We start from the raw sequence: 14,626 nt of genomic DNA, 5'->3' as shown, positions 1-14,626 counted from the left end.
GGTTTTCTGATTGAAAGAACTTACTAGAAATGTTAGAGACTTTATCCCATTTCTCTAAATTTCACTGCAGTAAACTGCGGAAATGAAAACTCACAAATGTTAGTGCTACATCCACTGTCCAACAGTCATCTTCCAGAAAACATGCTTGCAAAACAAAACAAAACAGAACAGAACAGCATGCATACTGGTCCATTTTCCTATATACATGTTCGCACTCCCTCGTTCCCTCTTCCTACGCCTCCTTTCTCAAAGAGTTGTACGTTGTAGATGACAAACTGCTAGAATACAGACACAATCGTGCTTGATTTGTTCCTTACATGAGGTCTTATGTATGTTCTTCACTGATGTTCCCTTGATAATCTGACAATGGAGAAACACAGCTTTTGATTCCTTGTCTCTTATGGTCTCTTGTAATTATAAACACAATAACAACCAAAATAATAGCTCTCATTGACAGCACCCCTCCCAAGAGCCAGACACCTGACTAAGGCCTGTGAGCATTAACTAAGTTAATGCAGATGAAATGCCAGGCACAAGTCCTGCCATGTGCTAAGAGCCCAATAGATGTCAGCCATTACTATTATTGCCTCAGCCTCCCAAAGTGCTGGGATTACAGGCATGAGCCACCGTGCCCGGCCTGAAGCATACTTTAAAAAAATCTTGCAAAACATCTGTATTAACTGTTATCATTCAATCCTCACAACAACTATATGAGGTAAGCATTCCCACAGATGAGAACATGAAGAACAACAAGGAAACAAGGCCATAGAGTTACTGGCCAAGAGGGGATAGAAGCTCTGCATGTCCACCTCTTTCAATAAATATTTTACATTCTTAAAAAGGCCAAATCTATGTAAATTAAAGAGGATGAGGAAAAGAACAGTCCACATACTTTTAAACTCCCCCCTTATGTTCCAATACCTAACGATGAGAGAGGTCTAGAAGGGACACACAATTTTAATGACAGGGCAAGAACCCTGGAAGTCCCCCAGTGGCCATAGCTGAGAAACAGCCGCTGCCCCTTTCCAGCCCAAAGCAAGTCAAGGCCAGGCAAGTCACGGAAAGGGATGAAGTGTCTCCAGCAAACAACAGTGGGTAGAGGGACCAGGTATAACCGGTAAGATAAAGCCCACTCGAAAGGCAATCAAAATTCTTCTAAAAGGTCATTCAAGTTGACCAAGTAATACATATAGCCGGTGTTGATACTAGGGAGAGCCAGTTGTCAGACACAGTCACATGCTGCATAACAGCATCTCGGTCACCGATGAACTGCATATATGACAGGGGTCCCATAAGATTATAATACAGTATTTTTACTATACCTTTTCTATGCTTAGAGATGTTTAGATGGACAAATACTTATCACTGTGTATAAATGCTTGCAAGATTCAGCTCAGTGACATGCTGTACAGGTTTGTAGCCTGGGAGCAACAGGCTAGACCATAGAGCCTAGGTGTGTAGAACCTGTGTAAGTTCAGTCTATGAGGTTCACATGACGACAAATCACCTAAGGATGCATTTCTTAGAACGTTTCCCCGTGGTTAAGCAACCCATGACTGTGAATACGTCACCTTCATTCCATCTGGCAAGATGTTCTGCCTTAGCACTTGGCTGCATTATTTTCCTTTTCTTTCCTGTTCACTATGCTTTAGTTCTGAGGACCATAGGAGGGCAGAATATTACTTTTTAAAAACTTTAAACATGTGTCTAAGCATACCCTTTTCTTAAATTGATGACCTGATGTTAAAATGTTATTTTTCATGTCATTTATAATCTTATCAGAATCCATTTAATGAAGTTTGGTTAGACTTCAGTGGAAATTATCTTCCAGAGTTGTTTTCCCCACCTGGGATATAGGGGTAACTTTACTACAATTAGTATGCATAGTGCAGAATTTCACGCAAGGGGGCCTGTGGCAGCAGTGAGATAATTTAAACAAAATTGTAACTTAAACATATTTAACAAATTAAACATAAACATATTTAACACATTTCAGCATATTTAACATAATTTAAACATAGTAAACATTATTTAAACATTCAAAAGAACAACACAGAAAGGACATGTGCACAAACTTGCTGCTACTTAGATCACGGCAGCTTCTAGGATCCATTGTCTTTTACTGATTTAAAAACAAAGCGAAAAAAAAAATTAAAAAGTTGTGCCAGGTGCTGATGAGTTGATGGGTGCAGCACAGCAACATGGCACAAGTATACATATGTAACAAACCTGCACGTTATGCAATGTACCCTAGAACTTAAAGTATAATAATAATAAAAAATAAATTAAAAAAAAAGTTGTGCCTGAAAAATATATATTTAAATCTTATTTAATATAGTATAAAATTTGTTTGCCACCTCTACCTAATTCCTTGTTCCAGGGTAACCAAGGCAGAATGATATTATGTAACTAAGTGGCAGCTTTTCCCTCAAATAAATATCCTTTATCTATTGTCAAGAGGAAACTGCAGTTCCGAGGATGATTTGGATAGACCAGACTGCAGTGTCCATGCTACTTTTTGAATACTCAATTAAACGGCCCTAAATTCTTGGCTTCTGTAGGCTTTGGCTTAGGACATATGGCTATGCCAACCTTTACCAACCCTAGCTCACTGTTCTGACATCCCTTGCCCCAGTCTTCAAAACAGTACCACCCTGTCGCAACCAGTTTCTATCATCACTCTGTTGTACAAAGTTTTATTATCTATTTTATTTTTTAGAGATGGAAGCCTTGCTATATTGCCCAGGCTGTCCTAGAACTCCAAGGATGGTGATCTCCATCCTTAGCCTCCCAAGTAGGTTGGACCAGAGGCACCTGCCATTGCACCCAGTCTGGAGTTTAATTTTATTTTTTTCCCCCAAATTAAGTAGTTGTCTATTTAGGTAATTTTATTTGAAAGGAGAATACTGTAACCAGAAATGAATGAGCATTTCCTCATTTAACCTTCCAAAGAAAAGTTCAGCCTCTGACAAAGTATAAGGCAAGTAACAGAATTCAACTTATCTGTATACAAAAGGACTTTCAACCGCACTCTAGAAAACGTGCACACTTTCACTTAATGACCACTGATGATGGAAGTGAGAAGCAAGTGGCAATGGGAACTGCTGCTGCCTTGTCCAAATTAGCAAACCACCACCTGCTCTACTGCTCTGTATCACTGGAACAACTCCAGTTCCTCCAGAGACTATGAAAAGGAACTGCAGAAGCTAGTCAAGGTAGCATGGCACACTCCATCATGCTTGTGAAGAAAAGCAAAAGGAAACACCATGCTGACGCCCTCTCGTCCTGGGTAGAACGACTGTCTCCCGCCCTGTTCTTGGCAGAGACTTATCCCAACGCCTTGGCTTATCTGTTTACATATCTGTCTCTTCTTACTACAGGCTACTTTAAATGCTTTGACCTAATAAAATGCAAGCCCCTAAAGATGGTGTTCATGTCTTACCCATCTTTGTATATAGTAGGTAATGTGATAGGCATTCAATACAGGTTTGCTGGAAGAATGAACGAAGGAGCATTTGTCCTCCTTTACTTTTGTGCTACACGGTTCAGCAACGTTACTCCCACTCAGAATGAAGCTGGGCATAGAAAGGGCAGAATGACCTTTGGTGCTGACGCACAACAATGGAGGACCATCAAAGGGAAGGAGTGGTGCTTTCACTGTAACCTTGACTAAAATTGCGATTGTGGCCCTCCATGGGAGAAAAAGAGAGAGCAAGAAACAGCAGTCACCCCAGTGCATGGGCACCATCACTTTTAAGCTGAGTTATAAGAACCTCAGGGTGTTTTTCAAAAAACAGGTTTTAAGTTATTTCAAGGAGGAAAAAGAGCTTAACATGCATCATTTTACTCTAAATATCTTTGATATGTTTTCACCATAAGACTTTTAGGTTGTAATGCTAATAAATATCAAGTATTATTCTCTTATAATACTCTTATAATTCTCTTATAATTCTCTCATATCATGTAAGAATTTCTCTAAAACGCACAGCAGCCTGGAGTAGTCAAATTCATGGAGACAGAAAGTAGAATGGAGGTTGCCTGTGACCGGGGGCAAGGAGGAAGGAGGAGTTAGTGTTTAAATGTTTAAGTTTTGCAAGATGAAAAAAGTCCCGGAGATGGATGGCGGTGATGGTTGCACAACAATGTGAATGTACTTAATGCCACTGAATTATATTCTCAAAAATGATTAAGATGATAAATTTTATGTTATGTATGTTTTACCACATTTTTTTGTGTGTGTATGTGGTAAAAGGAAAGTCACTGTCAAATGCTAACAGATAGGAGAATGCCTGGGCTCTAGCCTCAAGGGAATCGCTTCAAACTTTAGGCTAGAGAGAGGTTTTTAAAATGGTGAACATGGTATGGGAGGTGTGCAGGAGTGTGCTGGGGACAAGGTCTGGGTGTCTTATTCTGGTGGCTGTCTTCAGTCACGGTGCCTGGAGTGCAGCTGAGTGTCATCTCAACAATGGCTGGGTTGTGGATTAACTGCCTTGAGGCCATCTCTGGAATTTCACAGCTCAGTCTTCATGCTTGGTTGTCTCAAGATTAGCCCCTGGAACTTTCAGTGTGGTTCATTCCTTGTGGTTTCATTTTGGGGTTTGCAGGAAACAAAAGCTAGTGTGCGGAGGGCCTTGAAGTTTCAAATGGCTTGAACTTCCTTGTAATGCAGTTCAGCACGGGTTGGGTTCACCATAGCAACAATTAACCATCCATCTTCCTTTGACTTTAGCAGCCCTGGAAAAATCTCTGCTTGACTAGTATGAAACTCAAAGCTGGTGATGCCATTGTAGGCTGCAGTCCGCTTGGCATCCTCCACTGCCTGCCCCACCAACAGAATCCCAAGGACCTGCGACGTGCTGAGCCAGAGGGAGGCTGATCACACCAGTTCCACAGCAGATGGCAAGGAGGATGGTGTTAGAGTTCACTCCACTCAGCTTCCCTACAATCCAGTACAGCATCTCTGCACCAGCAGTGTTAATCTGGAAAAAGGCATCTGGAGAAATGCAGACTTTCAAGCCCAGGAGATCTTTAAAGATATGAGGTTCCCCAAACAAGAGCTAGTAGGCGGACTGATGATGGCTGAAACGGGTCATGGTGCTTTCCTGGAAGTCAGTTGAGGTCAAGTCATGGACGGCTCCAGGACCTTTAATGAAAAATTCCTTTACAGTCTCCTTCTGAACACCGAGCTCCCCTGGACTTAATTCCTGGGGATGGAATGTGATGACAGCCATTGTGTGCCATAGGCTATTGGTGCAGACTGTGAGCTCACACCAGTATCAACCTTCATGAAGCAGAAGGCGGGGCTCTGTTGGAGACTGTGGAAGGAATACTTCATCGTACTGTGCCACCTGATTGTGTTTCTAAGGGATGTTTTTCAGATGGGTAGACTGTACACAGACGATGTTCCCATCTTTTCAGGTTCCCAGGTCATATCCCACAGTCTTTGGATTGCCATCTGGACCTTGATTCACAGAGAAGGTAGACTTATTTCTGTAGCCACTGATGACAGGAGATGGTATAGTAGGATGGAGAAGACAAGCAGCCCCTCAGATTTGGGTGCAGCTGTTGTCACATTGACTCCATCAAGCATTTGAATGTGAGACTCTAGTCTTTGTAAATTTTCACCTTGAGCCGTTCATAGTTCAGCCTCCAGAGCAGCATCACAACACCAGCCAGCCTTTCCTGCCAGGAATTATCTAGTAGTCCCAGATGACTTGGTTTCTTCTGATGTTTTTGTCCTTTTTGACACTTCTTGGCTACCACATGGGTGAAATTTCCCTTACATACTATGCCCTAAAAGAGCTGTGACCAACCTGGTGGTTTTACGGCACACCAGGGAAGCAGTCTTGGTTTGGAGAGGAAACCCACCATGGAGAGGAAGCACGTGAGGCTGTGTGTTAGGACTCTTCTCTTAATGCCTGCCATCTAAAGACACACTGAAATCCACCTCTCAGGGCTGAGGTGAGAACAACAAGCTCATATATATGGCACGCTCTGGACTGTGCTGAACACAGCAGATGCTTGACATGTGTCACTACCCTTCCTTAGGCTCTGATTTGAAGTGTGTCACTTGGTTTCGTCATGCCTTAATGTGTCCAACCTGCAAAATCGAGGCAGCAAACCAAAAGGGCAGGAGATGACCCAGTTTACTGTGGCAGGGAGTCATTTCCTGTTGAGCAGGGCACCTCTACTAGCCCCCTGGCATGTGCAGCCAGCAGGGGGGCAGGCGTGGCAGAACGTGGGGCTCCTCCCAGTGCCAGTGTAGCAGCTGGCCTGGGCACCTCAACTCCTCTCGGGGAGTACCCTTCCCTACTTGGCTGGGGGATCTTCTCTTGAGACCTTCCTCAAAAGCATTTATAATCCTAATCCATAATTTTAAACAATGTACAACAAAAGTTGGAAGGAGTTCTCACCCCCAGCTTCCCCTAAGCTTCCCCTCCCCTTTTAATATATTATGTCTTTCATTCCATCTATTACATGTCCTCTCCTTATTTTTATAGACTCCATAATCAACATTAAATAGAAAATTCACACACACAGATTGGTTAAAATATTTACTTGTAGATTTATAAATAGTCTGCAGTCCCAAGGACAAATGGCCACATAATCTGTTGAACAACAGTGATCTGTGTAGGTTTGGACACAATGGAAAACTACGGATCCTGTAAAGGTTTAATATGCAGGACTTTAATAATGTGTAATTTCACACATGCAGGGCCTTTTACATGCCTGTGGACTTTAAGAATTCAGAGCAAACCAACTTTGTGAGAGAAATATGGTACTTGGCTTGTTTATAACTCCAAAGCCAATCCACTTTACAGGGGGACACCCCACTTAATTTTCCAGTTGGAGGTAATAAAGTCATACTACAAACTGAAAGCAACCATAGGAACTGGAATGAATGTGATGACCTTTCTGGAGAAGCACCAGAGTTCAGAAAAGAGGTGCATGGTGAGGTCTAGAGAACCAGGGCTCTGAAGGTGGCCAGATCTTTAAAAGCTAGCCTCTGCCACTTAATATTTGTAAAGTTTGTAAGTAACTTAAACTCTTAGAGCCTTAGTTTCTTAATCTGCAGACTGAAGATAACAGAATCTCTCCCATAAAACACTATTATTATATCAAATGAGATTAAGTAAGATAGTGCAAGCACCTGGAACATGGTGGATATTCAATAATTCTTAGATACTATTAATTATCCTCACGAATAATATCAGAATATAATATTCTGTTCTGAAAAATAACCAGGTCAACCTCAGAGTCTTGTCCTGAAATACTCTTTTGTTCTAACATCATGAGGTTTGGCAGCAAGGATGGCACTGTTAAGGGTAGTCTAGTCTAGCCCTTCATTTTACATCAGTAGTTAATTAATATCTAGAGAGAATAAAGGACTTGATTAAGGTCATACTGTTAGTGGCATAATAGCCTATTCTTTGATCCAGGTCTCCTTCCTTTTTCTACTGTGGAACTTCTGTAGGCAGCAGAATGAAAACAGGTGAATTTTCAAACCTCACCTTCTAATTCTGGACTGTGTGCCATTTCAGCAGCAGGTGAAACATGGCAGAGGTGACTCGCTGTGTCCTGTGATGGCTGAATTAGAAAAGACTCCAGCTAAGGTTTCCAGAGATCCCTAGTGCTAGCAATTCCTGAGCCGCTGGTTCATTCTACATATAACTGGCTTTCTTGGGTTTGCTAAGAAACCCAACTCTTCACTCTCTCAGCTTTCCAATTTAGAGAATGTTATAGTATTACTGTCTCCTGTTCTCTTGGCTTTAGAGAATTATTATTATTATTAGGCCAGGTGTGGTGGCTCACACCTGTAATCCCAGCACTTTGGGAGGCTAAGGCTGGATCACTTGAGGTCAGATGTTCAAGACCAGCCTGGCCAATATGGTAAAACCTGGTCTCTAATAAAAATACAAAAATTAGCCAGGTGTGGTGGTGTGTTCCTGTAGTCCCAGCTACTTGGGAGGCTGAGGCAGGAGATCACTTGAACCTGCGAGGAGCAGGTTGCAGTGAGCTGAGATCACGCCATTGCTCTCCAACCTGGGTGGCAGAGCAAGACTCTGTCCCAAAAAATAAAGAAAGAAAGAAAGAAAGAAAAAAAAAAGAAAGAAAGAAAGAAAGAAAGAAAGAAAGAATTATTATTATTCTGTAAGACCAACAGCTGTGTTCTATCTCTTCCACCTAGACCAGTCTAGGCACTTTGCATATATATTCTAACTCTGGAGTAGTAAGCAGTAGTTGCTGTTATGACTTCTAGTTAGAAATGAGGAAACCAAGTTTCAGCAATTTGCCCAAGGTCTCTCAGAGGGTTTGAATTCAGGTATCTCTAATGTCAGAGCCCAGGCTGTAGATCCTGACTTCATTCAAGCATCCACAGTGAAATAATGCTAACAATGACTGTTGATCACCTCTGAGAATTTACTTTGTGCACACTAACCACAACAGCCTTATGACACAAGTACTATTACCATTTCTCAATTTTATAGAGGAGGAAACTAAATCACAGAGTGGTTAAACTGCTCAGGATCCCAAACCCCTAAGACTGTGTTCCTAAAATTCACCAAAGACAGTTAAATATTCTCCATCCACCTTGTGGATTTCCACAGTCTTCTTTAAGAACTTCCCCCAACCTTGTATTTTCTTTCCTAGATGGCTTGTTCCAAAAGAAAACAAAACTCTCCTTGAACCAGCCAACCAAAGCAAAGACAATGGATACAGGATAGCTAGAGTTCAAGTAAAATCATTTTGAAAATATTTTCGCAAGAAATCATTTTGCTAGATTACACTATTCTCTGCTCATAATTACCTTCAGACATTCAATTCAGGAATAATGTCAAGAAGGTGCCCATGTAACTAGACATGTAAAAAATGACACAGAGAATTTGCTTTCTAGTCTGACAGCCTGAAATTATGTATGCTAGGGGGTGCTGTTGAACAATTTTAAGGTTTTTGTCCATCTGGCATTTTTAGAGTTGCATGTGGTAGTGCTTTGGGGTAGGGTGAGCTTGTAATTTTTAATTAAAACCTATTTAACCTCAGCTTGATAACTTTTAACCAACACAATATTTTGCTGCAGAAGACATTTTAAAATAAGTTGTATTCATTACATGTGCAGTTAATTTTTATTCAGGCAGAAGCATTTATCACTCATTGTTTTTTTCTCCTGTCACATTTAAGAACGTGATTAAAAGATAACACAATGTAGATGTTAAACCTAAAGAAAGTGGCAGTGTCTCTAGAGCATTATCGATGATGGTAAGACGTGGGTCTCATAGTAGTTAACAGGATCTCTAATATATAGGAAGCAAAGAACCAAAACCTTCGCAATCAGGGAATCTTAGCTCTAACTCTCTTGCTCCACAATTCAGCTAAATGACCTAAGTACTTGTTAATAAATCATGATGCAGAAAATACACAGGACTAGGAAGGTTAGAAAGCAGAGCACCGCTTATGCTGAACTGACACAGTTTTGGTCACGTAGGCTCAGTCAAAAATAGAAAATGTGATGTAGTTAAACATAAAAGGTCATACAATATGCAGAACTACCCCAAAGTCTATATAATTAGGAATTAAGCACATGTACAAATATACATCCTTCTCTGAACTTTCATTAGTGGTCTACAAAATTATTTGTTGTAGAACAGTGCCACATCTACACAAAATAATTTCAGTAGTAAATGCTTAAATTTTTTGAAGGAATAAAGATGATTAAGTCCAGCAGTTACAAGTTTGCAACACTTTTGATACTTGCTTCTTAAAAGAAAATGAAGGAGAATCATTTGTGTGCGCTGAAAGGCGCTGTGTAGACAAATGACAACTCACCAAGATATCACTATGTTGCCTTAATTATTCCCTCGCTGCTTCATACTTCACTTCTCCCATATGGGGCGAATAACTCGAAGTTGGAGGCAATGTCTTTACATGCTGCCCAGATATTTTATGCAGCTGCTAGGGCTATGCTAGGCAAAAGGAACTCAGTGAACACTTGTTGACTGATAAACTGTGCAGATGAAAATGTGAGTTATTCCTATGTAGTTTATCCAAGTTTATGGGAACATTCCGGTGGTACAGGGAGAGCTATTGCTATATAACTACTGTTTAAAAGGTGGAGTAAACAACCTAACACCATTTGTTAATATTTACTCTTTGAAAATTACTAAGTCAAATATAATTTTTTTCTTTCCATTCTCAGGTCCAGGATAATTGTTGCTTAGGATTAGAAGATCTGACAGCTGCTGGGACACTGGGGCAAAGGGGTTTTCCTGCTTTCCATGAAAATATGTGAGTTACTCCATGTACTAGTTTTCTAAAACCATTTAGTTTGTTCTTGAAAATAGCTTACAGCAGCATCCACAACACATAGGTCCTTTAGCAGTTGGCAACATTGAAACTACTATTCTGGTACATGGGCTAAAAAAAGAAAACCTAAAAAAGGCCTTTTGGTGGGTGAAAAATGATCTTAGATTACTTAAAAAAAGAAAGAAAGAAAACTGGGGGTGGGGGGAAGGGCCCAAAGGAACATGTTTTTAAAAACCCCACTTTGGGAGGCCAAGGCGAGCAGATCACAAGGTCAGGAGTTCGAGACCAGCCTGGCAAAAAGACCAGCCTGGCCAACATGGTGAAACCCCGTCTCTACTAAAAATACAAAAATTAGCCAGGCGTGGTGGTAGGTGCTTGTAATCCCAGCTACTTGGGAGGCTGAGGCAGGAGAATTGCTTGAACCCGGGAGGCAGAGTTTGCGGTAAGCTGAGATCACGCCATCGCACTCCAACCTGCGCAACAGAGCAAGACTCTGACTCAAAGCAAACAACCAACCAACCCTAGAAACATATCTGTTCAAGAGACAAAGTCAGACTTTTGGAATCAAAAGTTACTTTTCAGGGAGCAACTTTAAAAGATTTAGGAAAGAAAACACTTTGAGAGGTACTGGGGCTAAGGCACATGATCTGATTATGTCCTTTGATTCAAATCTACTGATCCTAAAATGCCAGATTTTAGCTTCATCTCACCACGGACAGTACCCTGTCATCCAGATAAAGTCTACTTGGATTATACCAGCCCAGGGGCCTATAGCCCTGCTCAAGGTGGTTTGGCAAAGTTCAGCAGGTATCCTTCCCCCGCTCCATCCTGAAGCCTTAAAATTAGGAGGAGGAGCGAACTGTACATCAGAGTGTCTTTGAGGAGTGCAGTGGGTTGGGTGAGAGAACCAGCTCTGCAACACATTAAAATGCCTTCTTGCTGTGGCACTGGCAGGCTTAGGCTGGGCTAGGCAAACCCACTGCCCTGCAATTTATTCTAAATATGGTAAATGCCCTTGTCAAGATGATCTTGCTAAAACTGGATTATTCCACAAAGGCTGGAAATATACCTTTACTTAGCAAAGGATTTCTTATAGAGAACACAACAGCATTGTAAACAAGAATCTTAACAGAATTAAGAAAATAAATCTTTCAAGAGGCCTTAAGCACATCAGAGAGCATCATTTACATATAGATAATTGGTGTACTAATTAAAAATAATTCCTATTGATTCATTAAAACAGGCAATTACAGAGCTGCCATTAGTCACCATCTCATTAATCCATGATCAAAGAATCGTTCAAGGTAAAGTGAAGAATTAATTTCATAGGGGCATCTTTGCCAGGGACAGACACCTTTTAGAGGTGGTAAGCGGGGGATCATGCCTGTCACGTTGGAGGATTCCGGAGAGCCTGCTCTTGGGGCCTCCAGACTTGCTGGTCTGGAGTGTTTGTGGTCAATGGCTGGGAAGAAGCTGATCGTCTCCCCACACTCCACTTGAGGTGTTTCTTTACCTGCAGAAAAGGTACCTAACAATGATTCTTTCAGCTAATCAGGTTTTACAGGAAAGGGGTAGGGGGAGGATATTGTAATATTTGAAATGAAAAGTTTGAATTTTCTTAAAAATATTCTAATTTGCCTTTTCTTCTAGCTCATATGAACCAGTGCAGTTTTGCTGTCACTGAAATTACTAGAAATTTGGAGTTGACACACATCATCTTATTCATTCTAGTGGGTTATTGTAAATGGTTTTTAATCTCTAGATTTGCAAAGATCTTAACGGGGCCTTTTCTTTGGTTTCTAGAAGTTCCAAACTTGAATTACTCTCCAAAGTCATCTAATATCTATTATGTACTAATGTGACAGGCACATTGCTATTATGTCTTAGGCAAACATATCCTTTTTTTTAATCTCCGCAACTAAGAATGTGACTAATCATAATTGTTTAATGCACGTCTACTCTGTACCAGAAATGTTATATGAATTCTTGCTAACCCCTTAAATAACCTGGCATGTTACTGATCAGTTGCTACATGTATTAGGCCATTCTTGCATTGCTATAGAGAAACCCAAGGGCTGGGCACGGTGGCTCACGCCTGTAATCCCAGCACTTTGGGAGGTCAAGGTGGGATGATTGCTTGAGCTCAGGAGTCTGAGACCAACCTGAGGAACATAGTGAGACCCCGTGTCTACAAAAAAATACAAAAATTAGCCAGCAATGGTGGTTCACGCCTGTAATCCTAGCACTTTGGAAGGCTGAGGCGGTGGATAACTTGAGCTCAGGAGTTAGAGACCATCCTGGGCAACATGGTGAAATCTCATCTTTATAAGAATTACAAAAATTTGCTGGGCATGATGGCATGCGCCTATAGTCCCAGCTACTCAGAAGGCTGAGACAGGAGAATCACTTGAGCTCAGGTTGTGGTGAACCATGATTGTGCCACTGCACTTTAGTCTGGGTGACAGAACATGTGAAAGAAAAGAAAGGAAGGGAGGGAAGGAGGGAGGAAGAGAAGGAGGAAAGGAGGGAGGGAGGGAGGGAGGGAGGGAGGGAGGGAGGGAGGGAGGGAGGAATGAAGGAAGGAAGGAAGGAAGGAAAAGAAAGAGAGAGAAACAGAAAGAAAGAAAAGAGAGAGAGAGAAGGAAGGAAGGAAGGAAAGAAAAGAAAGAAAGAAAGAAAGAAAGAAAGAAAGAAAGAAAGAAAGAAAGAAAGAAAGAAAGAAAGAAAGAAAGAAAAGAAAGAAAGAAAGAAAGAGAGAGAAGGGACCTGCCACTAGGTAATTTATTTAAAAAGGGGTTTAATAGGCTCATGGTTCTTCAGGCTGTACAGGAAGCACAGCTGCATCTGCTTCTGGGGAGGCCTCAAGGAGCTTTTACTCATGGCAGAGGGTGAGGCAGGAATAGGCATTTCATATGGTGAAAGCAGGAGCAGGACAGAGAGTAGGGGTGGGAGGAGGTGCCACACACTTTTAAGTGACCAGATATTGCAAGAACTCACTATCGCAAAGATAGCACCAAGCCATGAGGGATCCTCCCCCATGATCCAAACACCTCCTACCAGGCCTGACCTCCAGCACTGGAGATTACAATTCAACATTAGATTTGGGTGGGGACAAATATCCAAACTATATCACAACAGCAAGTACATACTAGGGATGGACTCCCTATCCACATTTTACAGTCAAGGAAACTCAAGCTCAGAAAATATCAAGCAACTTAACTTTCATGTTCACAGGACTAGGTATTGGCAAATTCTTGTCAGTCTGACTCAGGTCTATCCGCTTTCTTCTACTCCACAATTCTGCCTACAGGGCCAGTATTACCAGCTAGCAGGGACTGAGTATGTGGCTCTTGCCAGGCATTGTCCAAATGGTTTTGCATGTATCAACTGATTTATCACTTACAACAATTCTATGAGTAAATACTGTTAGTATTACTAGTGCTATTATTGCTATTGCTATTATTACTATTATTATCACTATTTCAGAGAAAGAAACAGAGAGCTTAAGAAGCTAGCCCAAGTTTACTCGAAGGATCCCAGATGGCCAGCAACCAAGGTGGGCAGCCTGGTGACCCGAGAGTTCCCTCTCTCATCAGGAGTGGCCATGTGCAGCCAAAGGACTCTATGTCTGGGATGCTGGAAAAGGGAGTCTATACTGGGTAGATGGCTGCATTTGACCTCCAAACTTCTTTCTAAAGATTCCTAGATGCTTACAACCTAATGTTTTATGTACATTTTGACTTTGGAATTCCTGGCATATCAGATAGGTGTGCTTTAAAAAATCCTAGCAACTACTCTAGAAATTTTTTTTTTTAAAAAGCACGATTTTTCACCTTGCCAAGATCAAGTGTTCTGAAAGCATTAGCAGTCATTACACAAATCAGGGCCATAGAAATCATGAATAATTTACTGATGAACATTAAGATTTTATATTCTGTGACATACATGGTAGAAGTTTATTGGTGAGTTTTGAAGGAGATGTGAAGAGGCTGCTTGTGGGAAAGGGAAACAGAAAGCTAAGGTGACTTCTACTGTACCGGCTGCTAATGAATTAATAAGAAGTGGTGAGTAAGAAGAGACAGAAAATCAGCTGGAGAAACTCAGCCTGTAGAGAGCCACCCTTACCATGTCGAAAACCAAAACGGTAAAGCAGGATATAAATGAGACTTTGCATACAGACATGTTCCTGAATTCATATGAAAGACAGGGGTTTATTGTAATGAAACCCATTAAGGACAACTGCATATGCCGGTCAAGTTCCACAGGAACTCCCCACTTCACATCTGCAGAGCTATGCCCAAATCACAGTGATTTTTATCTAGAA

At 41.3% G+C, this 14,626-nt stretch overlaps 1 protein-coding gene and 1 pseudogene across 1 annotated transcript in view; both read right to left on the bottom strand.

Moving 5' to 3' along the window:
- The window catches only part of LOC105484580 (tRNA (uracil-5-)-methyltransferase homolog B-like), a 32,188-nt pseudogene extending 19,366 nt beyond the window's left edge, over positions 1-12,822 (bottom strand).
- C1H1orf21 (chromosome 1 C1orf21 homolog) overlaps positions 1-14,626 on the bottom strand; it is a 237,053-nt gene that overhangs the window by 49,073 nt on the left and 173,354 nt on the right. The gene's annotated exons all lie outside the window — the stretch shown is intronic.

The sequence above is a fragment of the Macaca nemestrina genome, chromosome 1, assembly GCF_043159975.1.
Source record: "Macaca nemestrina isolate mMacNem1 chromosome 1, mMacNem.hap1, whole genome shotgun sequence".
In the NCBI taxonomy this organism is placed as follows: Eukaryota; Metazoa; Chordata; class Mammalia; order Primates; family Cercopithecidae; genus Macaca; species Macaca nemestrina.
The sequence above is the reverse complement of the archived record's forward strand: the minus strand, read 5'-3'. Positions and strand labels throughout refer to the sequence as shown.